The 26,189-nt window shown below is 40.7% G+C and overlaps 1 protein-coding gene across 1 annotated transcript in view; it reads left to right on the forward strand.

The window, feature by feature from the left end:
- The first annotated feature begins 1,052 nt into the window (after positions 1-1,052).
- Positions 1,053-26,189, forward strand: part of lrrn1 (leucine rich repeat neuronal 1) — a 30,487-nt gene continuing 5,350 nt past the window's right edge. Inside the window, exon 1 of the mRNA XM_061923915.1 lies at positions 1,053-1,339. The gene's annotated coding sequence lies outside the window, so the exon portion shown is untranslated. The remainder of the gene's footprint in view (positions 1,340-26,189) is intronic.

Consider the following 26,189-nt stretch of genomic DNA (forward strand, 5'->3'; position numbering starts at 1 on the left):
TTTTTTAAACTAATCAACCCAACAAAACAGTACACAGCAATACCATAACAATGCAATCCAATTCCAAAACCAAACCCGACCCAGCAACACTCAGAACTGCAATAAACAGAGCAATTGAGAGGAGACACAAACACGACACAGAACAAACCAAAAGTAGTGAAACAAAATAGAATATTATCAACAACAGTATCAATATTAATTACAATTTCAACATAGCAGTGATTAAAAATCCCTCATTGACATTATCATTAGACATTTATAAATTTTTTTTAAAAAAGAACAATAGTGTCACAGTGGCTTACACTTGCATCGCATCTCATAAGCTTGACAACACACTGTGTCCAATATTTTCACAAAGATAAAATAAGTCATATTTTTGGTTCATTTAATAGTTAAAACAAATTTACATTATTGCAATCAGTTGATAAAACATTGTCCTTTACAATTATAAAAGCTTTTTACAAAAATCTACTACTCTGCTTGCATGTCAGCAGACTGGGGTAGATCCTGCTGAAATCCTATGTATTGAATGAATAGAGAGTCGTTTTGAATCGGGAAAATATCGTTTTTGAATCGAGAATCACGTTGATTAAAAAAAAATCGATTTTGAATCGCATCGTGACCCCAAGAATCGATGTTGAATCGAATCGTGTGTGAATGTGAGTATGAATGTTGTCTGTCTATCTGTGTCGGCCATGCGATGAGATGGCGACTTGTCCAGGGTGTACCCCGCCTTAGGCCCGAATACAGCTGAGATAGGCTCCAGCGACCCCCCACGACCCCGAAAGGGACAAGCGGTAGGAAATGGATGGATGGCATATCTGCGTTTGAAGCATTTGGATGTATCGGCCACCGTAAAAGGCAGCGGGTCTATTTTCTATTTTCCCCTCTAATAGCAGCGTTGTACCCGCCCGTCCATCCCCCACCCCACCCCACCCCACCCCGGCCCCGCCGCCGCCCTCTGCTGCCTTTGTTCTCCTCCCACCAAGCGGGAGCAGATGGTTCTCTGCTTGGCTTGGTGCGGGCTGACAGACAGCTGCTCTCCGCCAATAGGCTGCCCGGGAATCAGCTGACTGGCGTGGTTAGCGCCAGGTGTTTTTTTTTTAATCATTTTTGTGTGTGTTTTTTTTGCTTCTGTCGGTGTCAATTCGCTCGGTGAAGGCTAGCAGCAGGTCGGCTCGTCTCTCCGCCGACCAACGTGCATCTTTTCCGGCAGCAGCGGTGGAGGAATACACGTTTATATCCGGCTTTTTTGTGTGTGACAACAATTACAGTATTTATTGTTGTTTCGACGAAGGATCTACGCCTTTTAATGACATTGACATGAAACATCAACAAGGTGAGACCCACTGGAAAAACACCTGCTTTTATACACATTTTTTCTTTTTTTGACTTATTTCAAATGTTACTAATGGCGGGGAGTGTCGGACACAATGTGCTTATTGTAACTAAGCACTTTGTTTATCTCCCCCGTGCTTTTATTTTGGGCACACTCAAGGGCACCAATTTACGTCAATAAAACCATTATCCGATTTTATAATTAGACTTACCGAAAGCAGTTCGCCATAATAGAGAATATTATGAAATACGTCGAGGCAGCAATGCGTCAAAAACTAACTTTGATCTCTTTGCGGCGCCGGGGGCTTGTACGCATGCGCAGCATCGGCTATATGTGATTTGCATATTAATGTTTAAAGTGAATATGGGCAGATGTCTTCAGCTTCACAACAAGTGCGAGGAGGAGTTGCCTTTCTTGGAGATGCTGCACTGGGAGATGGGGGTGTGTTGGCAGGGGGTCCATTGTGGATTGTGCGGCTTCTTGCTGCAGCTGTTACACTATTGTGATAGAACGCAGGTGTCAAACTCGAGGCCCGGGGGCCAGATTTGGCCCGCCACATCCATTTGTGTGGCCCCCGAAAGAGTGGAAATAATGTGTAAATAAAGTGCCTTATCTCTTCTTAATAAATGTATTACAAAAATAAATGTACTGCATACAATTACATATTATATATATATATATATATATATATATATATATATATATATATATATATATGTATATATGTATATGTGTGTGTATATATATATATAATGTGTGTATATATATGTATATTATGTATTACAAAAATAAATGCACTGCGTACAATTAAATATATTTACACTTTAATCATCTCTAATGATAAAACAAAATATATCATACGTTTCAAAACAATGTTATCGTTCAAATAAAGATAACTACTTAAATATCTGCTTGACTTATGATTTCAAAGCAAGTAATCCAACAAACTCTTCATGTAAAAACTCGAGGCCCGGGGGCCAGATTTGGCCCGCCACATCCATTTGTGTGGCCCCCGAAAGAGTGGAAATAATGTGTAAATAAAGTGCCTTATCTCTTCTTAATAAATGTATTACAAAAATAAATGTACTGCATACAATTACATATTATATATATATATATATATATATATAATGTGTGTATATATATGTATATTATGTATTACAAAAATAAATGCACTGCGTACAATTAAATATATTTACACTTTAATCATCTCTAATGATAAAACAAAATATATCATACGTTTCAAAACAATGTTATCGTTCAAATAAAGATAACTACTTAAATATCTGCTTGACTTATGATTTCAAAGCAAGTAATCCAACAAACACTTCATGTAAAAATGTTACAGTAAAAAAATTTTGCAGTAAAATCCACTTTCCATATAGAGTAATAATACACTAGGGCTGCAACAACTAATCGATTAAAATCGATTATAAAAAGTTGGCGATTAATTTAGGCATCGATTCGTTGGATCTATGCTATGCGCATGCGCAGAGGCAATTTTTTTATTTGTATTTATTTAATTTTTTTTTTTTTTTAATAAACCTTTATTTATAAACTGCAACATGTACAAACAGCTGAGAAACAATAATCAAAAATAAGTATGGTGCCAGTATGCTGTTTTTTTTCAATAAAATACTGGAAAGAATAGAAAATGTAGTTTGTCTCCTTTATCCGATTATCAATCGATTAATCAAAGTAATAATCGACAGATTAATCGATTATCAAATTAATCGTTAGTTGCAGCCCTATAATACACTATAAAAAGTTAAAGTACTGATAGTCACATACACAAGGTGTGGTGAAATTACTCTCTGGGTTTGACCCATCCCCTCGTTCCACCCCCTGGGAGGTGAGGGGAGCAGTGAGCAGCAGCGGTGGCCGGGCTCGGGAATCATTTTGGTGATTTAACCCCCAATTCCAACCAAATATAACACAACATCCGTAGATTTTACAGTATAAAAAACTTGCATGAATTTGGTACCGTTTTGCCATTCCATTTAATTTAATTCCATGTATTTTTTTAAATTTTATATGCTGTAAAAAAAACAAAAAAAACCTGCAAATATTACGGTATAATTGTGGCGACTGAGCTGACAGTTTTATACAGTACAATCTCAGGATTTGGTTTTGTACAGCGTACGTAAAAAAAGACACGTTTTATATATACACATTTATATTCATACTGATTATTATTCACTGTTAAAGAGCAACCGTAACTGCGATGTGGCCCTCAATGAAAACGAGTTTGACACGCCGGCAAGGATGCTGACTAGTATCCACCGATACCGGCACCAAAATGTATTTCGATGCTTTTCAAAATAAAGGGCACCGCAACAAATTTCACTAGGAAAAGATACATATGTTTCTTATTGCAATCAAAGAACAATTTTGAAATTAAATAACAGTGAACATACTAGAGAACTTGTCCTTTAGTAGTAAGTAAGCAAACGGGTTACATAAACTCCTAATTTGGCTGCTGACATATGCAGTATATTGCAGCATTTCCGTATTATTTTGTCATAATTATGAGGGACATGTGGTAGAAAATGGATGGATTCTACTGTTCCCTCTAATTTTTCATGTGTGTGAGCAAACACAAAATCTCCCTGAGTTGAGCATGTGAGCAACATCAGATGTGCACACAGTGGCCATACCAGCATCACACCTGTCCCAGACCTGACTTAATAACAAGTTGCATGTTTTATTATAATAATAATCAAATGACAGCAGTCATTTTCATGAGATTATTTTCTGATATAAGTGTATTGTTTGTCTGGGTAGGGTTCCTACTCTGGAAATAATTTATACCCCTTTCAGAAATCACATTTAGTCCCCTTAAAACATTCGCATGTTGCACAATGAGATGTACGCATGGGATGAAGCAGACCTGGGAAAATTAAGGCACAAATGTTTTTTTAGATAATTAAGATGGAAACTGTAGCTTCCATTATGATGTGCAGTGATGTTTTGAACTATACAAAGTGTTTAGATCAGTGTTTTTAAACCTTTTTTCAGCCAAGGCACATTTTGTGCGTTGAAAAAATGCGGAGGCACACCACCAGCGGGAATCATTAAAAAACAAAAAACAGTTGACAGTAAAAAGTCGTTGTCGCAATTGTTGGATACGACTTTAAAGCATAACCAAGCATGCATCACTATAGCTCTTGTCTCAAAGTAGGTGTACTGTCACAACCTGTCACATCACACCCTGACTTATTTTGAGGTTTTTGCTGTTTTCCTGTGCGTAGTGATTTAGTTCTTGTCTTGCGCTCCTATTTTGGTGGCTTCATCTCTTTTTTTTGGTAGTTTCCTGTAGCAGTTTCATCCTTTAAGCGATATTTCCCGCATCTACTTTGTTTTAGCAATCAAGAATATTACAGTTGTTTGTATCCGTCTTTGTGAGGACATTGTTGATTGTCATGTCATGTTCGGATGTACATTGCCTTTGCTCCACAGTAAGTCTTTGCTGTCGTCCAGCATTCTGTTTTTGTTTACTTTGTAGCCAGTTCAGTGCATAGCCTTCCCTACGCTTTAATGCCTTTTCTTAGGGGCACTCACCTTTTGTTTATATAGACAGCACAGACACTCAAAAACAACACATCATTTGCAGACTATAAATTACTGGTTTGCAAAAAAGATTTTTAACCCAAATAGGTGAAATTGGATAATCTCCCACGGCACACCAGACTGTATCGGCACAGTGGTTGAAAAACACTGGTTTAGATGATTGGAATCTGCGCTTTTGCATGATATACTAGTTACTATGGTAGTCTAAGTCACAGCAGCTCAGACGAGGCACCAAGCAGTGTGGGTGGGGAGCGTTTCCACAGTGTTTCCAGAGTGGCCAGCCTGAAATGCGAATGTCAAGGACAGACGCGGAAGGAGATTTTTACAACAAAGTTCTAAAGCTTAGTGATATCTCAGATACATCAGATTGTAGGTGGGGTTTTTTTTACCCTTCACATTCATATTTCGCTGTTTGTTGCATGTTTGTTGCGTTTCGCTTGATAGTAAAATATGTCGATCGAGAGGGGGTGTGACGTTCATATGTTGTCAATATTCAGTGTTTTATCCTTCATACTTAATATTGTAAATCCCACATTCTTTATTTTCATGTACATTCTGGGTGTCTCATTCAGTAAAAAAAATGTACAATTCCATTCCGTTTAAGGCATTCAATCAGACATTATTTTGAGGTTTTGTATTAGTGTTCCTAAAAATAGATATACCGTATTTTTCGGAGTATAAGTCGCACCTGCCGAAAATGCATAATAAAGAAGGAAAAAAACATATATAAGCCCGGCCGAACTAAAAACTGCGACTTATAGTCCGAAAAATACGGTACCCGCCTACAGACACATTTTTTTTTTTCTAAATTCAGCCCCCGATTTAAAATAATTGCCCAGGAATGAGACAAATTGTATAATCCTGTCACTTTCTGTCTGTAAAATATATCTTTTCATGAGCATTTCTGTAATCTAGTAACAGCATTTCATGATTAATATTCATACCTTTATATTCTTAATACATAGGATAGGCACACATCTGATTGAGGAGTCATAGTACAATGACCTGGCATTTACACTTTGTGTGGTGTTGGAGGTGTGCGACTTTTTGTGTGGCCGTAAAAACATCAGCAGCTAAGTGCCATGAGTGTGTGTGTTGGTGCAAGTGAGAGAGAGAGCAGCTGCTGTTGTTATGACAGATGACCGAGTTGGTTTAAGTCTGGTTAATATAGCAGAAAATGACCAGTTTTGCTAGATATGTGTTTTTTTACTAATGTTTTTGGTGTGGTAAACTGTTTTGTTCAATAAAGTAAACGATTGAATTCCTGTCCTATTTAAAGCGTCTCAACAGACGTTCCAACGATCGAACGGTGTTGACGAACATTGTTTTATCTGTTGTTGGCCGCTTGTTGTCACCTGTCACTCACAGAGTTGCATTGCAAAATTCTACAAAACAAATTGTGTTAATTTCGTGTAGAGTTCAGATTGGATTTTATTTTGTGCGCGGCATAGTTGCTGTGCGCAAAGGATTATTAATCCACTTGTTCTTTTTCTGTTAATATCTGATTATTTTCTGTATTAACATGTTTTATCTACACTTCTTTTAAAATGTATTAAGCACTTATTCTTCTGTTGTTTGGATACTTATCATACATTTTGGGTGATACTACACATTTGGTTATTCATCCAATATTAAGTAATTACAGGATAATACATTGGTCATAATTAAAGTCCTCCTGTGTCCCGGGACATAGTTACTTAGTTTATAAACAATAAAAAAAGACAAACATTTTGTAATATTAAAAAATATCGATGTCATTATTGTAGTGTCGACTATAACGGCTCTTGTACTTGGTTTTGTTAAAATCGATATTTGTGTATATCCATTTGTTTACATTCTGGAGTGCTAGCTTGTTGTTAGCGGTTAGCTTTTGTTTCCTCCTACGGCGCGCCATGAAGCATGTTTAACTATTCCTTGTCTTTCAGGGATGATACTTGAATATCGTAGTTTTTTTTGTCGCCATGGAGGCGAGGAATAGTGATTTAGAAGTAGCTAGCTAGTTAATAGCAAGCTACGAGCTAGCTATGTGTTAAAGCACTGCTTGAAAAGCGGTGCTTCAATGTTTATAACTCCACTTTTATTATTAGTTTTAAAGCCAAAATATGCCCATTCTCCTTCTTTTGTCTCAACACTGTTTCTGCTTGCAAGTGTTCTGTGCGTGTGTTGATGTTGAGTCACGACATATGTGCCTCAGCGCGAACATCAGACGCATGAAAAAAACAAAAGTAACTCTTTTTCAATGGCAGTTAAGTATCTTTTTTCAATTTATTAGTACTGCGGTACTTTATTATTACTGGTATATCATACAATCCTACTCGTATCCTTACTTTCAATGGCACCCATGTGACGAGTGGAAGGGTGACGATGGGTGCTTTTTCAACAGGTTAGTTGTACAAACCCCGTTTCCATATGAGTTGGGAAATTGTGTTAGATGTAAATATAAACGGAATACAATGATTTGCAAATCATTTTCAACCCATATTCAGTTGAATATGCTACAAAGACAACATATTTGATGTTCAAACTGACAAACTTTTTTTTTTTTTGCAAATAATCATTAACTTTAGAATTTGATGCCAGCAACACGTGACAAAGAAGTTGGGAAAGGTGGCAATAAATACTGATAAATTTGAGGAATGCTCATCAAACACTTATTTGGAACATCCCACAGGTGAACAGGCAAATGGGGAACAGGTGGGTGCCATGATTGGGTATAAAAGTAGATTCCATGAAATGCTCAGTCATTCACAAACAAGGATGGGGCGAGGGTCACCACTTTGTCAACAAATGCGTGAGCAAATTGTTGAACAGTTTAAGAAAAACCTTTCTCAACCAGCTATTGCAAGGAATTTAGGGATTTCACCATCTACGGTCCGTAATATCATCAAAGGTTTCAGAGAATCTGGAGAAATCACTGCACGTAAGCAGCTAAGCCCGTGACCTTCGATCCCTCAGGCTGTACTGCATCAACAAGCGACATCAGTGTGGAAAGGATATCACCACATGGGCTCAGGAACAGTCAGAAATCCACTGTCAGTAACTACAGTTGGTCGCTACATCTGTAAGTGTAAGTTAAAACTCTCCTATGCAAGGTGAAAACCGTTTATCAACAACACCCAGAAATGCCGTCGGCTTCGCTGGGCCTGAGCTCATCTAAGATGGACTGATACAAAGTGGAAAAGTGTTCTGTGGTCTGACGAGTCCACATTTCAAATTGTTTTTGGAAACTGTGGATGTCGTGTCCTTTGGACCAAAGAGGAAAAGAACCTTCCGGATTGTTCTAGGCGCAAAGTTGAAAAGCCAGCATCTGTGATGGTATGGGGGTGTATTAGTGCCCAAGACATGGGTAACTTACACATCTGTGAAGGCACCATTAATGCTGAAAGGTACATACAGGTTTTGGAGCAACAAATGTTGCCATCCAAGCAACGTTACCATGGACGCCCCTGCTTATTTCAGCAAGACAATGCCAAGCCATGTGTTACATCAACGTGACTTCATAGTAAAAGAGTGCGGGTACTAGACTGGCCTGCCTGTAGTCCAGACCTGTCTCCCATTGAAAATGTGTGGCGCATTGTGAAGCCTAAAATACCACAACGGAGACCCCCGGACTGTTGAACAACTTAAGCTGTACATCAAGTAAGAATGGGAAAGAATTCCACCTGAGAAGCTTAAAAAATGTGTCTCCTCAGTTCCCAAACGTTTACTGAGTGTTGTTAAAAGGAAAGGCCATGTAACACAGTGGTGAACATGCCCTTTCCCAACTACTTTGGCACGTGTTGCAGCCATGAAATTCTAAGTTAATAATTATTTGCAAAAAAAAAAATAAAGTTTATGAGTTTGAACATCAAATATGTTGTCTTTGTAGTGCATTCAACTGAATATGGGTTGAAAAGGATTTGCAAATCATTGTATTCCGTTTATATTTACATCTAACACAATTTCCCAACTCATATGGAAATGGGGTTTGTATATCCTGGATTAGCATATTTGTTACTATGCCATGCCCTTTTATATTGGAGGTGTTCGTCTGCGTTTAATTTGTGACGTGTAATTCTCTGCCGAAACACTAGAGACAACTCCTTTGAGAAACCCATCCATCCATCCATTTTCTACCGCTTATTCCCTTTTGGGGTCGCGGGGGGCGCTGGAGCCTATCTCAGCTACAATCGGGCGGAAGGCGGGGTACACCCTGGACAAGTCGCCACCTCATCGCAGGGCCAACACAGATAGACAGACAACATTCACACTCACATCCACACACTAGGGCCAATTTAGTGTTGCCAATCAACCATTGCCAACTATTTTTTATCGTTATTAGTTCCTTACCATCTTTTGTTGAAAATAGGGGTGTAACGATAGGACAACGGATTATCACGGTTATTGTGACCAACATTATCACGGTTATCGTTATAATTGTGGGATTGTTGAATGTGCTCAAAGTACTTATACACACACTGAAATATTATAACTACCGTATTTTTCAGAGTATAAGTCCCTCCGGAGTATCAGTCGCACCGGCCGAAAATGCACAATAAAGAAAGAAAAAAACATATAAATCGCACTGGAGTATAAGTCACATTTTTTCTGGGAAATTTATTTGATAAAAGCCAACACCAAGAATAGACATTTGAAAGGCAATTTAAAATAAATAAAGAATAGTGAACAACAGGCTGAATAAGTGTACGTTATATGAGGCATAAATAACCAACTGAGAACGTGCCTGGTATGCATACTTGCCAACCTTGAGACCTCCGATTTCGGGAGGTGGGGGGGTGGGGGCGTGGTCAGGGGTGGGACAGGGGCGTGGTTGAGGGCGGGGGCGGGGGCGTGGTTAACAGGGGAGGAGTATATTGACAGCTAGAATTCACCATTCTACATCCTGAAAATATGCAAACAAAACTGTGTTTGGATAATTGATACTTCAAACTTGCATAAATAAATCTTAAGGAATACAACATAACTTGGCTTCTGAGAGCTTCAAAATTTAATGAATAAAATGCTAAAATTGTTGATAAACAAGCAATTATTTTAATAATTAAATATTGTCATTGTAAATGAATTATTATGATCATTTAGAATTAATTATTTCAAATATGTTTATTTTAATGTATAATTCTATGGCTGAATGTAATAAGGAGTCAGAAAAAATACAAATAAAAATACAATTAATTTTGATGTTTTTAGCAAAATTTAGTACAAATGTATTTATTTTTTTTTTTTTTTTAAATCCATCCATCCATCCATCTTCTTCCGCTTATCCGAGGTCGGGTCGCGGGGGCAGCAGCCTAAGCAGGGAAGCCCAGACTTCCCTCTCCCCAGCCACTTCGTCCAGCTCCTCCCGGGGGATCCCGAGGCGTTCCCAGGCCAGCCGGGAGACATAGTCTTCCCAACGTGTCCTGGGTCTTCCTCGTGGCCTCCTACCGGTCGGACATGCCCTAAACACCTCCTTAGGGAGGCGCTCGGGTGGCATCCTGACCAGATGCCCGAACCACCTCATCTGGCTCCTCTCGATGCGGAGGAGCAGCGGCTTTACTTTGAGCTCCCCCCGGATGACAGAGCTTCTCACCCTATCTCTAAGGGAGAGCCCCGCCACCCGGCGGAGGAAACTCATTTCGGCCGCTTGTACCCGTGATCTTGTCCTTTCGGTCATAACCCAAAGCTCATGACCATAGGTGAGGATGGGAACGTAGATCGACCGGTAAATTGAGAGCTTTGCCTTCCGGCTCAGCTCCTTCTTCACCACAACGGATCGATACAGCGTCCGCATTACTGAAGACGCCGCACCGATCCGCCTGTCGATCTCACGATCCACTCTTCCCTCACTCGTGAACAAGACTCCGAGGTACTTGAACTCCTCCACTTGGGGCAAGATCTCCTCCCCAACCCGGAGATGGCACTCCACCCTTTTCCGGGCGAGAACCATGGACTCGGACTTGGAGGTGCTGATTCTCATCCCAGTCGCTTCACACTCAGCTGCGAACCGATCCAGTGAGAGCTGAAGATCCTGGCCAGATGAAGCCATCAGGACCAAATCATCTGCAAAAAGCAGAGACCTAATCCTGCAGCCACCAAACCGGATCCCCTCAACGCCTTGACTGCGCCTAGAAATTCTGTCCATAAAAGTTATGAACAGAATCGGTGACAAAGGGCAGCCTTGGCGGAGTCCAACCCTCACCGGAAACGTGTCCGACTTACTGCCGGCAATGCGAACCAAGCTCTGACACTGATCATACAGGGAGCGGACCGCCACAATCAGACAGTCCGAAACCCCATACTCTCTGAGCACTCCCCACAGGACTTCCCGAGGGACACGGTCGAATGCCTTCTCCAAGTCCACAAAGCACATGTAGACTGGTTGGGCAAACTCCCATGCACCCTCAAGGACCCTGCCGAGAGTATAGAGCTGGTCCACAGTTCCACGACCAGGACGAAAACCACACTGTTCCTCCTGAATCCGAGGTTCGACTATCCGGCGTAGCCTCCTCTCCAGTACACCTGAATAGACCTTACCGGGAAGGCTGAGGAGTGTGATCCCACGATAGTTAGAACACACCCTCCGGTTCCCCTTTTTAAAGAGAGGAACCACCACCCCGGTCTGCCAATCCAGAGGCACTGCCCCCGATGTCCACGCGATGCTGCAGAGTCTTGTCAACCAAGACAGCCCTACAGCATCCAGAGCCTTAAGGAACTCCGGGCGGATCTCATCCACCCCCGGGGCCTTGCCACCGAGGAGCTTTTTAACTACCTCAGCAACCTCAGCCCCAGAAATAGGAGAGCCCACCACAGATTCCTCAGGCACTGCTTCCTCATAGGAAGACGTGTTGGTGGGATTGAGGAGGTCTTCGAAGTATTCCCTCCACCGATCCACAACTTCCGCAGTCGAGGTCAGCAGAACACCATCCGCACCATACACGGTGTTGGTAGTGCACTGCTTCCCCTTCCTGAGGCGGTGGATGGTGGTCCAGAATCGCTTCGAAGCCGTCCGGAAGTCGTTTTCCATGGCTTCCCCGAACTCCTCCCATGTCCGAGTTTTTGCCTCCGCGACCGCTGAAGCCGCACACCGCTTGGCCTGTCGGTACCTGTCCGCTGCCTCAGGAGTCCCATGAGCCAAAATAACCCGATAGGACTCCTTCTTCAGCTTGACGGCATCCCTCACCGCCGGTGTCCACCAACGGGTTCTAGGATTACCGCCACGACAGGCACCAACTACCTTGCGGCCACAGCTCCAATCAGCCGCCTCGACAATAGAGGTGCGGAACATGGTCCACTCGGACTCAATGTCCAGCACCTCCCTCGTGACATGTTCAAAGTTCTTCCGGAGGTGGGAATTGAAACTCTCTCTGACAGGAGACTCTGCCAGACGTTCCCAGCAAACCCTCACAATGCGTTTGGGCCTGCCAGGTCTGTCCGGCATCCTCCCCCACCATCGCAGCCAACTCACCACCAGGTGGTGATCGGTAGAAAGCTCCGCCCCTCTCTTCACCCGAGTGTCCAAAACATGAGGCCGCAAATCCGATGACACAACTACAAAGTCGATCATAGAACTGCGGCCTAGGGTGTCCTGGTGCCAAGTGCACATATGGACACCCTTATGCTTGAACATGGTGTTCGTTATGGACAATCCGTGACGGGCACAAAAGTCCAATAACAAAACACCACTTGGGTTCAGATCCGGGCGGCCATTCTTCCCAATCACGCCTCTCCAGGTTTCACTGTCGTTGCCAATATGAGCGTTGAAGTCCCCCAGTAGAACGAGGGAATCACCCGGGGGAGCACTCTCAAGTACTCCCTCGAGTGAATCCAAAAAGGGTGGGTACTCTGAGCTGCTGTTTGGCGCGTAAGCGCAAACAACAGTCAGGACCCGTCCCCCCACCCGAAGGCGGAGGGAAGCTACCCTCTCGTCCACCGGGTTGAACTCCAACATGCAGGCTCTGAGCCGGGGGGCAACAAGAATTGCCACCCCAGCCCGTCGCCTCTCACTGCTGGCAACGCCAGAGTGGAAGAGAGTCCAGCCCCTCTCGAGAGAACTGGTTCCAGAGCCCTTGCTGTGCGTCGAGGTGAGTCCGACTATATCCAACCGGAACTTCTCTACCTCGCGCACTAGCTCAGGCTCCTTCCCCCCCAGCGAGGTGACGTTCCACGTCCCAAGAGCTAGCTTCTGTAGCCGAGGATCGGACCGCCAAGTGCCCTGCCTTCGGCTACCGCCCAGCTCACATTGCACCCGACCTCTATGGCCCCTGCTATGGGTGGTGAGCCCATTGGAGGGGGGACCCACGTTGCCTCTTCGGGCTGTGCCCGGCCGGGCCCCATGGGGACAGGCCCGGCCACCAGGCGCTCGCCATCGTGCCCCAACTCCGGGCCTGGCTCCGGAGGGGGGCCCCGGTGACCCGCGTCCGGGCGAGGGAAATCTGAGTCTCGGTTCTTGCATTTCCATAGAAGTCTTCGAGCTGCTCTTTGTCTGATCCCTCACCTAGGACCTGTTTGTCTTGGGAGACCCTACCAGGGGGCATGGAAGCCCCCGGACAACATAGCTCCTAGGATCATTGGGACACGCAAACTCCTCTACCACGTTAAGGTGGCAGCTCAATAAATAAATATATTTATTTTTAGGTAAGATAAACATAATAATACAATTTATCTCTAGTCTGGATGATTTAGTTCTTGTCACCCTGTTGTCCTCCCGTCGTGAAAAAAGGCTGTCCTCACTCAGGTCTGCATGGAGCTGGAGGGGGCGTGGCCTCCAGCTCCGGCTGAAAATCGGGAGATTTTCGGGAGAATATTTGTCCCGGGAGATTTTCGGGAAAGGCGCTGAATTTCGGGAGTCTCCCGGAAAATTCGGGAGGGTTGGCAAGTATGCTGGTATGTTAACGTAACATATTATGGTAAGAGTCATTCAAATAACTATAACATATAGAACATGCTATACGTTTACCAAACAATCTGTCACTCCTAATCGCTAAATCCCATGAAATCTTATACGTCTAGTCTCTTACGTGAATGAGCTAAATAATATTAATTGATATTTTACGGTAATGTGTTAATAATTTCACACATAAGTCGCTCCTGAGTATAAGTCGCGACTGCGACTTAGTCCGAAAAGCACGGTAAGTTTGAAAAGGAAATGAATAAATAGACAGACATTATACTTACTTGGCAGAAGAAACATAAAATATTGTTCTGGCTACTTAAGAGCCAAATCATTTCTATTTGAGGGTTTAAAAATGTTTTTCCGTCGTAATTTGTTAGAGTGTTTTTTTAAATGATAACGGCAAAAATTATAGTATAATTATATATTTACGGTTAATGTGACATCATGGGAGTTAATTTTCCTGTGAGGATGTAATTAGAGTTAGTGACTAAAACAGTTGTCATTATTATTGGGGTATTGTTGAATGTGCTCAAAGAGAACTTGTACACACACTGAAATCTTTAGATTTTTTTTAAATAACTAAAATAAATGTGACATCATGGGAGTTAATTTTCCTGTGAGGATGTAATTAGAGTTAGTGACTAAAACAGTTGTCATTATTATTGGGGTATTGTTGAATGTGCTCAAAAAGAACTTGTACACACACTGAAATCTTTAGATTTTTTTTAAATAACTAAAATTAATGTGACATCATGGGAGTTAATTTTCCTGTGAGGATGTAATTAGAGTTAGTGATTAAAACAGTTGTCATTATTATTGGGGTATTGTTGAATGTGCTCAAAAATAACTTGTACACACACTGAAATCTTTAGATTTTTTTTAAATAACTAAAATATATCAATCAATCAATCAAAGTTTACTTTCATAGCCCTACATCACGAGTGTCTCAAAGGGCTGCACGAGCCACAACGACATCCTCGGCTCAGATCCCACATCAGGGCAAGAAAAAACTAAAACCCAATGGGATGACAAAGAGAAGCCTTGGAGGGGACCGCAGATGTGGGGACCCTGTTGGAAAGCCAACTATTTTCCACATTTTGTGTTTCTTTAGCATGACTAATCAAAAGGGTTCTGGCGGGCTGAATATGTACCGTAAAAACACCTCTCTGTCTTAGTCCTCCGAGTATAGATGGATTACTCTGTGATACGAGAGCACAGCTTGTAGGTTCAACGTGTACAATTGAATAGCTTAGTTGCTCAGACAGTAATGTTTTTATACAAGTTTATATTGGAGTATGTTGTTTCTGAATGGGGAAAGACGTTAATGTCTCTTGTATTCATGTTAGCATTTAAGTGCCAGTCGGTCCTTGAGTTTATCAAAGTGCGGCTAACAATCCCATTTTTGATCATTTTATTTTAAAATACTAACCATTGAGAGTTTTACCGCTGTTTTCATTAATACTGTTTATCATTACATCTCTAATAGATACAAGAATAGTCACAGTCTGTATTTCAAAGTGCACAATTAAGTAGCTTAGTTCCTCAGTCAGCAATGCGTTTATATTGGTTTAGATTGGTGTATGACATTTCTTAATGAATAAGCAGTGTCACCGGTCCGTAAGATCAATTTAAGTAATTAAATTTCTTCTAAATTTAATTTAAAACTATGATACTAACCTTTAGGAGTTTAACAGCGGTTTATCATTAACACTGTTTTTCATTACATGCCTGCTCGTCAATTATCTATTAGCGTTGTTGGTTTCTAAACTTCCTTTGACGCAAGCGAACAACGGCAATTAAAGAGCGATAACGAGTGTTATTGGAGCCGGAACTAATCAATGTGTTATCGGAGATCCGAGGAGAAGGTGTCAGCCGACTAAATAAGGAGCTTCCTTTGGGAGGCAGTACTTTGATCTTGAACAAAACACTTCATCAAACAAAAATGTAGCTTTTCATATTACAAATAAATCAACTCCAACATTAAGATTAATAAACTGCGAAGCTTTAAATCGATTTTTTTGTAAAATAAGATTTTATATCTATATGTATACCTAATAATATAGGTATAAATACAAACCCCAAAACCAGTGAAGTTGGCACGTTGTGTAAATGTTAAATAAAAACAAAATACAATGATTTGCAAATCCTTTTCTATATTCAATTGAATAGACTGCAAAGACAACATACTTAACGTTTGAACTGGAAAACTTTGTTATTTTTTGCAAATATTAGCTCATTTGGAATTTGATGCCTGCGACATGTTTCAAAAAAGCTGGCACGAGTTGCAAAAAACACTGAGAAAGTTGAGGAATGCTCATCAAACACTTATTTGGAACATCCCACAGGTGAAGAGGCTAATTGGGAACGGATGGGTGCCATGATTGGGTATAAAAGGAGCTTCCATGAAATGCTCAGTCATTCACAAACAAGGATGGGGCGAGGGTCACCACTTTGTGAACAAATGCGTGAGCAAATTGTCCAACAGTTTAAGAACTACATTTCTCAACCAGGAATTTAGGGATTTCACCATCTAAGGTCTGTAATATCATCAAAAGGTTCAAATAATCTGGATAAATCACTGCACATAACACTGAATGCCCCTGACCTTGGATCCCTCAGGCGGTACTGCATTAAAAACCGACATCAGTGTGTAAAGGATATCACCACATGGGCTCAGGAACACTTCAGAAAACCACTGTCAGTAACTACAGTTTGTCACTACATCTCTAAGTGCAAGTTAAAACTCTACTATGTAAAGCGAAAGCCATTTATCAACAACATCCAGAAACGCCGTCGGCTTCGCTGGGCCCGAGCTAATCTAAGATGGACTGATGCAAAGTGGAAAAGTGTTCTGTGGTCTGACGAGTCCACATTTCAAATTGTTTTTGGAAACTGTGGACGTCGTGTCCTCCGGAACAAAGAGGAAAAGACCCATCCGGATTGTTCTAGGCGCAAAGTTCAAAAGCCAGCATCTGTGATGGTATGGGGGTGTATTAGTGCCCAAGGCATGGGTAAGTTACACATCTGTGAAGGCACCATTAATGCTGAAAGGTACATACAGGTTTTGAAGCAACATATGTTGCCATCCAAGCAACGTTATCATGGACGCCCCTGCTTATTTCAGCAAGACAATGCCAAGCCACAAGTTACAACAGCGTTGCTTCGTAGTAAAAGAGTGCGGGTATTAGACTGGCCTGCCTGTAGTCCAGACCTGTCTCCCATTGACTGTTGAACAACTTAAAGTGCACATCAAGCAAAAATGGGAAGGAATTCCACCTGAAAAGCTTCAAAAATTGGTCTCCTCAGTTCCCAAATAATCAATCTAAGTTTGTGTCTGCAGCGATCACTTTGTAAAATGTTTGTTTGAACATTTGATTTGTTTGAGAAACTTTCTGTGATGCGCTCGAGTTTATTCTCGACTATATTAATAGTGTTTGAGACCAGAACTAAACGTGAAGAAAGCACAAGATGCTTAAAAATAACTACGAAGACCTGGTTGTGCAAATAAACTAACGTCATGTTAAGTACAGTGTATTGTCATTGTCCATTTTCACAGCAGTTTGTGGCTGTGCAGGAAAGAGTGTTTTATTCGACACAGATGACCATATTATAGCGTCTTTTGTGCTATTTGTTAGCTTCAATAAAATATCCTTAATAGTATTAATAAACTAGATAAACGCATCTCTCATAGATTCAACAGCATATACTGAATCGTGATATCGCTCGCAAACATTGCTGAGCAACAGGGACATCTTTAGCTAAATAATGTGATAACATAATAATTTTACACCATGAAAACAACTGTTGACAGTGATTAGACTAATATTTGTAGCAGGAACTCATTAGCGTCACGTTTACAGCAGCACAGCACTCAATGATATCAATCTAATACGTTACCGATGCATGAACAAGTCCAACATTGTATTTCACAGATGAATGCCTAAATTGTGGACCTTTACAGACGTAAAGACATGATGTATCTCTAATCTTTCCTTCTTTATGTCTTTTTGAGTGTCAAAGGATGTAACGTCTTGGTGATGATAAATGGTTTAAAATCTTTCAATAATAATCTTTCTTAAGAGTGTATAAATCCACCCCATCCAATTTTGTTCATGATCATTTATGTCTGCCTCTAAACCAGGGGTGTCAAACCATACTTGCCAACCCTCCCGGATTTTCTGGGAGACTACCGAAATTCAGCGCCTCTCCCGAAAACCTCCCGGGACAAATTTTCTCCCGAAAATCTCCCGAAATTCACGCCCCCTCCAGCTCCATGCAGATCTGAGTGACGTGTCGACAGCCTGTTTTCACGTCCGCTTTCCCACAATATAAATAGCGTGCCTGCCCAAACACATTATAACTCTAGAATGATCGAGGGCGAGTTCTTGGTTTCTTATGTGGGTTTATTGTTAGGCAGTTTCATTAACGTCCTCCCAGCACGGCAACAACACACAACAGCGGCAGTCACGTTTTCGTCTACCGTAAAGCAGTTCGTCTGCCGTAAACAGCAATGTTGTGACACTCTTAAACAGGACAATACTGCCATCTACTGTACATGCATCTGTGACAATAACATCTATGGCTTTTAGAGAGTGCAGTGCACAACTGCGCACACAAGGAGACGAAGCAGAATGCATCATCAGAGAGGGTGTTCAGCATGGTTAGAAAAATAGTGACAGAGAATAGAACAAGGATGGACAATTCAAACCTTAACTCAACAATGAGTAGATGAGTGTTATGTGTGTGTATATGTGTAAATAAATGAACACTGAAATTCAAGTATTTCTCTTATTTATATATATATATAATTCACTGTAAGTCAAGTATTTCTTATATATACTTGGTGAATTCTAGCTGTAAATATACTCCTCCCCTGTTAACCACGCCCCCACCCCAACCCCCCCACACCTCCTGAAATCGGAGGTCTCAAGGTTGGCAAGTATGTGTCAAACTCATTTTAGATTGGGGGCCACATGGAGAAAATCACGGCACGATAACTTAAAAATAAAGACAACTTCAGATTGTTTTCTTTGTTTAAAAATAGAACAAGCACATTCTGAAAATGTACAAATCACAATGTTGCTGGGTTGTTTTTACACTTACATGTTGCTGTTAGGGATGTCCGATAATGGCTTTTTGCCGATATCCGATATTCCGATATTGTCCAACTCTTTAATTACCGATACCGATATCAACCGATACCGATGCATACAGTCGTGGAATTAACACATTATTATGCCTAATTTGGACAACCAGGTATGGTGAAGATAAGGTCCTTTTTTTTTTTTAATTAATAAAATAAAATAAGAAATAAATTAAAAACATTTTCTTGAATAAAAAAGAAAGTAAAACAATATAAAAACAGTTACATAGGAACTAATAATTGATGAAAATTAGTAAAATTAACGGTTAAAGGTTAGTACTATTAGTGGACCAGCAGCACGCACAATCATGTGTGCTTACGGACTGTATCCCTTGCAGACTGTATTGATGTATATTGATATATAATGTAGGAACCAGAATATTAATAACAGAAAGAAACAACCCTTTTGTGTGAATGAGTGTAAATGGGGGAGGGAGGTTTTTTGGGTTGGTGCACTAATTGTAAGTTTATTTTGTGTTTTTTATGTTGATTTAATAAAAAAATAAAAAAAATCCGATACCGATAATAAAAAAAACGATACTGATAATTTCCGATATTACATTTTAAAGCATTTATCGGCCGATAATATCGACCTGCCGATATTATCGGACATCTCTAGTTGCGGTTAATAGTATTCCATCTTTATTTGTCGTTATTTATACTTTCTGAGTACATTATGTGATAATGTTCATCAGTCAACTCATTGGTGTTCATTTTAAATCTATCACGATAAAAAAATATCAAAATCAAATTACAGGATGCTCTTTCTTTCTTTCTTTCTTTAGTTTATTTTGAACATAAACACACTTACAGCATAATACATCACACAATTTCATATCATTTCATTTTACATCATGCTCGAAAAGGAGTAGAAAGAAGCAAAGCTTATTTAATCCTACCCCTTTCCCACTTCAGAGCGTTTACAAATATATAGAATCATTTACATGTTATTTATGTAGTTTGCTAATTTTCCTCATGTGTTTTTTTTTTTTTTTTTTTACACATGTAGCATAATCTACAAATATACAAATAATTGCTATTATGACATCTAGTGGACACATTTAGAACAGCAGTTTCTTTCATTCAAAAAGTTCGGCTCATTTTTATACTTAGCAAACTCATCCCGCGGGCCCGGATAAGACCTGTTCGCGGGTCTGAAAAGTTTGACACCCCTGCTCTAAACCTTTCAGGATACGGCCAAATTTGCACGGATGCAGATGAATAAACAGTAGCCTAATGGAACTCTAGAGCGCCACCTGAAACCTGGAAATGCCTCTCGGTCATGTGAATGCAACCCAACAATAGTTTATCTGTGGTTGTTGTTATTTTTTTACCCCCCCCCCCCAAAAAGAAACATTTTATTTTATTTTTTTCCAAATGTGTTTACCACATAAGTGTTTTACTTTGAACCATGATGAAACGTGTGTGCTTAGCAAGCAGGTGTCTGTATTTATCACAATGTAAGTAGACAGCAGCGCTCATGGGGGCTGGGACCTATACTGCTCCAAGCGGCATTTAGTCCGTGTGGGCGTACGGCATAGAGTGACTAGAAAGGCGGGGGCGCGGGGGCTGGTATATTGAGCTAAAGCCTCTGACCATTATTCATAAAAGAAAGACTAAGGCATTAGCCCCTTTGTCCTATGTGGGCTAGAGGTCTCAGAGACAACAGATGTAGTTACAATCCACTACCAGGGATCTCCTTAGGCATCATTTCACCCGTGATTCAAACGGTTAAACACTGATGATACTTTATAATCTCAAGGCTGTGTGTGTGTGTGTGTGTGTGTGTGTGTGTGTGTGTGTGTGTGTGTGCGCAGATGTTTGACCTTGATATGTCAGTGCCATCTGGCTCGGCTAATTTACCTGTGCTGCTGTTGGGTTTCTGGTAACAGGTGTCTGTATGCATGTGAGTGAGTGTGTGTGTGTGGTCGGACCAGGCAGTTTTGTTTTTCTTTATCTAATGATTATATAGTTGATGGTGACAGCATGAATGATTATAGGATTTCGAAAAAAAAATTGTAAATTGCTAAAAAAATGGCAATCTCTATTTCTCTATCTATTTTTCCATCTGTATTTAGTATCCTTTAGTTGCTCCATCCTGACACTCTAATGCAGACCCGGGCAAATTAAGGCCCGGGGGCCACATGCGGCCAGTTAAGCTTTTCAATCTGGCCCGCCAGACATTCCCAAATATTTTTTTTAGATCTTTAAGATGGAAAGTTTATCTGCCATTATGATGTGCAGTGATGTTTTCTAATGACCGTAAGTCTTGAATGATACAAAGTATTTCAATGGTTGGAATCTGCGCTTTTGCATGATATTTTAGTGACTAGTGTTGTCATTCCATCCATCCATCCATCTTCTTCCGCTTATCCGAGGTCGGGTCGCGGGGGCAGCAGCCTAAGCAGGGAAGCCCAGACTTCCCTCTCCCCAGCCACTTCGTCCAGCTCTTCCTGTGGGATCCCGAGGCGTTCCCAGGCCAGCCGGAAGACATAGTCTTCCCAACGTGTCCTGTGTCTTCCCAGCGGCCTCCTACTGGTCGGACGTGCCCTAAACACCTCCCTAGGGAGGCGTTCGGGTGGCATCCTGACCAAATGCCCGAACCACCTCATCTGGCTCCTCTCGATGTGGAGGAGCAGCGGCTTTACTTTGAGCTCCCCCCGGATGGCAGAGCTTCTCACCCTATCTCTAAGGGAGAGCCCCGCCACCCGGCGGAGGAAACTCATTTCGGCCGCTTGTACCCGTGATCTTGTCCTTTCGGTCATAACCCAAAGCTCATGACCATAGGTGAGGATGGGAACGTAGATCGACCGGTAAAGTGAGAGCTTTGCCTTCCGGCTCAGCTCCTTCTTCACCACAACAGATCAATACAGCGTCCGCATTACTGAAGACACCGCACCGATCCGCCTGTCGATCTCACGATCCACTCTTCCCTCACTCGTGAACAAGACTCCGAGGTATTTGAACTCCTGCACTTGGGGCAAGATCTCCTCCCCAACCCGGAGATTTGCTGAGATAGTGTTGTCCTGATACCAATATTATTTCGATAGTTATCGGTACTTTTCAATACTTTTATAAATAAAGGGGACCAGAAAAAATGGCATTTTTGGCTTTATTTTAACAAAAAATCTTAGGGTGTGGCGGACCGGTACTCTTCAGCGGCGGTATGGTACCGAATATGATTCATTAGTATCGCGGTACTATACTAATACCCATATACCGTACAACCCTACTAGTTACTATGGTAATCTACGTCACAGCAGGGCAGACGAGACACCAAGCAGTGTGGGTGGGGAGCGTTTCCACAGAGTGTTTCCAGAGCCTGAAATGCGGGTGTCAGGGACAGACGCGGAAGGAGATTTTTACAAGAAAGTTCTAAAGCTTAGTGATATATCAAATATATCAGATTGTAGATGTTTTTTGTTTTTTTACCCTTCACGTTCATATTTCGCTGTGTTTGTTGCATTTTTGTTGCATTTGGCTTGATTGTAAAATATGTCGATTGTGAGTGGGTGTGACGTTCATGATGTTCTCAATATTCAGGGTTTTATCGTTCATAGAAAATAAAATTCCATTCCGTTTTTAAGGCGGTCTGTCATAACATTTTTAGCATTCAATCAGACATTATTGTGAGGTTTTGTATTAGTTTTCCTAAAAATAGATATACCGGCCCCCAGACACATTTTTTTCTCTAAATTTGGCCCCCGAGTCAAAATAATTGCCCAGGCCTGCTCTAATGCTACATTTACACTGCAGGGTAGAATGTCTTATTATGATTTTTTTTTTTATGTACCGTATTCTCCGGGCTATAAGCCACTACTTTTTTGCCCGAGCATTGAACTGTCATGATCCGTTGCCCGGATCAGGTTTTGTTTAGTGTTTGACTCCCTTAGTTGGGTTTGTGTTTTAGTTGCCATGACTGCAGACTAGTTTCACCTGCCTCTGATTAATGTTCGGGACGCTCACCTGCTCCTGGGCACTAATCAGAGAGCTACTTATTTCCTGCTTTTCGCCACACTCAGTCTGGCTGTCTTGTTTGCTTTACGCAACAGTCACGTTTGATGAATTCTTATCTCTATAATTCTTGATTCCGGTTTATATACCCCCACCAAGGACTGTTTTCACTGCTGGACTCTAGAAAGAGGTTCCGCAGCCTCCGAAGCAGAACCTCCAGGTTCTGTAACAGCTTCTTCCCTCAGGCCGTAAGACTCTTGAACGCATCATAAATAAATTATCCCCTCAACTCCCCCCAAAATGGATTAACTCACTGGAATATAAAGACAATATAACATACATCCATAAACGTGGATGCATATGAAAAAGTGCAATATATTTATCTGTACAATAACCTATTTATTTATTTATATATGCACTTTATTGCTTTTTGATCCTGCACTACCATGAGCTAATGAAACGAAATTTTGTTCTTATCTGTACTGTAAAGTTCCATCTGCATTTTGGGAGAACGATCCGCACATTACCACGCAACCCAGACGTGACATGACTTATACACGGCTTATACAAAAGGTGCAGCTACTCTATGGATTTTTCTTCGCTAAAACTAAATTATGGAATGGATTAAGCAAAGAATGTACCAAAATGATCCACTTTAAGAAACTGTTCAAACTCAGTGTTGTGTCTACACAGCACAAGGAAGAAGACTTCTGATAAACATCTTGAACCTTATTAAAAAAGGAGAACATCTTATTCATCTCAAAGAATGTATAAAGACATCAATTACCTCTGTTTTGTTTGATCAGCTGTTTTACTACCATGTTATACTGTATGTACCCTTTAGAAACAATTAAGGTATGTAAATAAACATTTACAAAGTCTATGTAAATACCTCATTTCACAACATACCAGACGGTATATATTAGGGCTGCGAATCTTTGGGTGTCACACGATTCGATTCAATATCGATTCTTGGGGTCACGATTCGATTCAAAATCGATTTATTTTTTTTATTTTTTTTTTATTATTTTTTTTATTCAACGCGATTCTCGATTCAAAAAACGATATTTTCCCCGATTCAAAACGATTCTTTATTCATTCGACACATAGGATTTCAGCAGGATCTACCCCAGTCTGCTGACATGCAAGCAGAGTAGTAGATTTTTGTAAAAAGCTTTTATAATTGTAAAGGACAATGTTTTATCAATTGATTGCAATATTGTAAATTTGTTTTAACTATTAAATGAACCAAAAATATGACTTATTTTATCTTTGTGAAAATATTGGACACAGTGTGTTGTCAAGCTTATGAGATGCGATGCAAGTGTAAGCCATACTTGCCAACCTTGAGACCTCCAATTTCGGGAGGTGGGGGAGGGGGAGGGGGGGCTTGGTGGAGGGGCGTGGTTGGGGGCGTGGCTAAGAGGGGAGGAGTATATTTACAGCTAGAATTCACCAAGTCAAGTATTTCATATATATATATATATATATATATATATATATATATATAAGAAATACTTTCAGTGAATTCTAGCTATAAATATATATTTCTTTTATTGTATGTATGTATATATATATATATATATATATATATATATATATATATATATGTATATATATATATATATATATATATATATATGTATATATGTATATATATATATATATATATATATAAGAAATATTTGAATTTCAGTGTTCATTTATTTACACATATACTTGTTGAGTTAAGGGTTGAATTTTCCATCCTTGTTCTATTCTTTGTCACTATTTTTCTAACCATGCTGAACACCCTCTCTGATGATGCATTGCTGTGTGGCACGCACAAAAGTGCTTTCATCAAATACACTAGATGGCAGTATTGGCCTTGTTTAAGAGTGTCACAACATTGCTGTTTACGGCAGACAAACTGCTTTACGGTAGACCAAAACGTGACTGCTGTTGTTGTGTGTTGTTACCGCGCTGGGAGGACGTTAATGAAACTGCCTAACAATAAACCCGCATAAGGAACCAAGAACTCGCCCTCCATCATTCTACAGTTATAACGTCATTGGGCAGGCACACCGTTTATATTGTGGGAAAGCGGACTCAGGTCCGCATGAACCTGAGTCCGCCTGAATTTCGGGAGATTTTCGGGAGATAATTTGTCCCGGGAGGTTTTCGGGAGAGGCGCTGAATTTCGGGAGTCTCCCGGAAAATCCGGGAGGGTTGGCAAGTATGGTGTAAGCCACTGTGACGCTATTGTTCTTTTTTTTTATAAATGTCTAATGATAATGTCAATGAGGGATTTTTTATCACTGCTATGTTGTAATTGTCACTAATATTGATACTGTTGTTGATAATATTCATTTTTGTTTCACTACTTTTGGTTCTGTGTCGTGTTTGTGTCTCCTCTCAATTGCTCTGTTTATTGCAGTTCTGAGTGTTGCTGGGTCGAGTTTGGAATTGGATTGCATTGTTATGGTATTGCTGTGTATTGTTTTGTTGGATTGATTAATTAAAAAAAAAAAAAATAAATAAATACAACTAAGGAAAATAAATAAATAAATAAATTTAAAAAAAATCGATTAAAAAAAAAAAGAGAATCCATTCTGAATCGCACAACGTGAGAATCACAATTCAAATTCGAATCGATTTTTTCCCACACCCTTAGTATATATCTGCAGCTTTTATTGCAGTGCGACTAAAATATGGGAAAAAAAAGTATCTTCTAAAATATTGTGGTTGCAGCTTATATACAGATGTCGCTCTTAGTCCGGAAAATACGGTAGTCGTTCACATTGCAAAAAAGATGCGATGTCAAATGTGAGCACAAACTGCATGCAGACATATGATGTCATGACGTCACATGTGCTGCAGTGTTTACAGAAGCAAACACGGCTCCTATCTCAAAACTGCCTTAAATTGAGCTACTTTTATTGCCTAATCCAGAATAATACAGTAGCTATCATAATGTCCTGTACAGTCCTTTAGCTTGAAGAAAAACAGATCACTACATCCCTGCATCACCAGTGCCACTCCTGTACCCAGTGCCATAGGGAGGTGGCCACTCCTGTCTTCTCTATGCTGTTGCCAGGCAGGTTCCATTCAGACAAATTGGTCAGCTCTCTTGTTGGAAAGCCTATTAGGGTCTAGCTGATTATGTTGACCATAATGCCGTGACAATGGAGACATGGGCCTGTGAAGGCTTGCCTCCTTTAGTAAATACACCTAATTGAGTAATGGGATCTCTTAAGTGTTGCTCCTGTTAATACAAGCACATGGATTTGTTAATGATGTGCTGGTAAACTAATCCTGTTTGTTAGAAATTG

This window comes from Nerophis lumbriciformis, linkage group LG28, assembly GCF_033978685.3.
Source record: "Nerophis lumbriciformis linkage group LG28, RoL_Nlum_v2.1, whole genome shotgun sequence".
Taxonomy (NCBI): domain Eukaryota; kingdom Metazoa; phylum Chordata; class Actinopteri; order Syngnathiformes; family Syngnathidae; genus Nerophis; species Nerophis lumbriciformis.